We start from the raw sequence: 2961 nt of genomic DNA on the forward strand, positions 1-2961 counted from the left end.
AGTTTGGTAGCTCTGGCTAGTCCACTCTATCACTAGTCAATCATAGTTGATGAAAGCAATGACGTATCCCTACGCCTGCGAGAAGGCCTTGGTGTCACCAAATCGAATTCTGATTGGTTAAAGCAACAGTCTTATCGACGCTTGTTTAATGCAGCAGAGCCTGCAGAACTGATTGTGAAGGCCTTGAAGCAGATTTCTGACCCTGGCAACAAATAATGGCTGAAATGTGATTGGTTAAATGCTTCAATATGAAAACACATCTGGAAGCAGTGCAACCAGGGGGAAAAGCAATGAATGGAAGCTAACAGACAATTTGGAATTATTTAATAAGTATTCGTGGACAAAATATAATATATGATTCAGATATTTATCTTTTTTTATTTTTATGTTTTCTTAATAACCTCAGATAGACATATCAGCAGTTTAATTTGGAAACATGACACTTATATTTTCCCCAGGTTTACTGTATAATACTACTATAAGATGCTTTTTCTCCTACCTGAGAATTAGGCAATAATATTTTATTCAAAATATCTATACCATGATGAACATGGTATATTTATTTTTACTGACTTCCGAATTATGAGGCGGTTCTTGTAAAATAAAGCGTTTCTGGACGAAAAGAGCGATTCATTCTTCAGTTCAGATGCTGTTTTTTCACCACTGATGCAGTTTAAACCTCTAGGCTAAAAAGTTGCAGTCATCTTTAAAAAAAAAATGACTCCCACAAAGCTTAGCATTGCAGATGCCCGTGAAAATTGGAATTCAGCACAAAACTTCCTTCACCTCACTCACCATTTGTTGACAGTAAAAGATTTTCTCATTGTCTAAAATCCCATTGAAAAACACAACTAATTGCCTCTTCAAATTCCTCCTTAAAAAGCTCTTTCAAATTTGAATATAAATGACAACAGCTTTGAAAAAGAAACCCGTTACCACAAAAGAAATATTGTTCATAGTTGGCACGCAGAAGGTGTAACACAAGAGCGTGAGGTGATAAATTATGCACATCTGCACAGGCCAGACTGTACATTGTGTGTTTTTGCTGGCTGGCTCTTCCATGCTTCGATTCAATGTGTGCAGAAGAAGCGGCTTTCGAGTTTCTCCAGGAAAAGACTCCAGACATGAACCCTTATCCAAATATACAATATGAAAAGAGTCTGTCTATATTAGATACCTATCTTTTTATGTCAGGCCTTATTTTTCTTTGAAACAAGCATAAATCACTGTATTTTATGTGGCAATTTCAACTATACATCTTCATATAAGTCCAAGTCTTTTGTTGGGGGTCCCTAAACAACCCTACAAGTCACATAGAAAAACATCTCAACATACTTTTTTTCGTGACGGGACGTTTGGTCGCCGGACGTTTGGTCGCCCGGACGTTTGGTCGCCTGGACGTTTGGTCGCCGGACGTTTGGTCGCCCGGGTGAATATAATTTTGAGAGCTGGTTTCAACAGTAAACTCTCTGTGATGTTGTCAAACGTCCGGCGACCAAACGTCCGGGCGACCAAACGTCCGGCGACCAAACGTCCGGCGACCAAACGTCCGGCGACCAAACGTCCGGCGACCAAACGTCCGGGCGACGTAACATCCGGCGACCAAACGTCCGGCGACCAAACGTCCGAGTACCCTTTTTTTAAGCAACATTTACGATCCCTGCATTTCCTTATCTACATCAATTGGGTTATCTCAGGATAAAACAGAGCAGTCTGAATTACGGCCACAAAAGTGTAAACAATGCCCCGTTGCTACATTTTCTTTTCTTACAGCTTCTAAAACAGCAGTCATGCTTTTGCAAAAATATAATAACGCACCGAGAAACATCCTTTTTTTCTATTTTTTAAATCCGCTTTATATTACTTTGGTAAATTCATTTCGCTTTGAGAGTCAACATTAGAAACTGCTCTCTTTATAACCTATCATTCCTATCTATTCATATCTGTTTAATGGTCCTTTTTAATCAAACCTGCATTTTAATTTATGAAAAAAAAAACAATCACAAGATCACCGCCCATCTTAAAGTGATTTATTTAGTGCACCATTTGTTTCTATTTTTCTTCTGCATGTTCCTGCTGAGGCCAGCATTTAAAACAAACTCTTTGTCCACTGGGAAAAGGCACGTGTTTGATAATGTAATCAAGAAGTTACATAACAGGTCCAGGGAGGACATTGTCTCCGCTTTGTGCTCTTTGAAATCACCTTTTAAATCAATTTACATAAAAGAGTTGACCTGCCAAGTTGGGGCACGATCACCTAAAGCGGCAGAGCATTTTGATCTGGACATGTCTGACCTCACTCTGGTCACAGTTTCCCTACAATGCCATTTGATTGTACAAACAAGTGAAATGAGATCATTGTTACTTCAGTTAAAAAACATCACCATCAACATCCCTACACTATGATTGATATTTTATTTTCAATCTATTTTTTTATGAAGGGAAATAAAAGCCCCCCTCCCCACCCCAAAAAAAAGTTACACCCTCATTTAAAGGATTCATGGACATTGCAAAAATGTGGAATTTGACCAGGGGTGTGTCCCCCAAAGATAGGTCCCAGTGAGGTAATGGGGGATCTTAAAATTCATAGAGTATTATAAAAAAAAGTAAGTATACATGATATGATCATAGTTCCTGAAGCAAATTCCATCAGGCAGTTAGAATTTTGACTCTGAATTCAAATGTAAAGAATAAACATGGCACCATCAAGTGGAACAAGAGGGCAACGCACCCTTCATTTGCTGTCTTGAACCCCAAAAAACAATATGAATGTGAATTCAATATAAATAAAATTTTATTATTCTAATTGTTCACATGACCATCAAACTAAAAGCATTTAACATCCACTTTTTTTTGAAATAACAAAACAGAAAACTCATTATTTTTAGAATTCCAATGATAATTATTATCAATAAAACCATTACCAATACAAAGAAGCATAAAAGCAGTCACATGATCAAG

Source organism: Stigmatopora argus, chromosome 18, assembly GCF_051989625.1.
Source record: "Stigmatopora argus isolate UIUO_Sarg chromosome 18, RoL_Sarg_1.0, whole genome shotgun sequence".
NCBI lineage: Eukaryota > Metazoa > Chordata > Actinopteri > Syngnathiformes > Syngnathidae > Stigmatopora > Stigmatopora argus.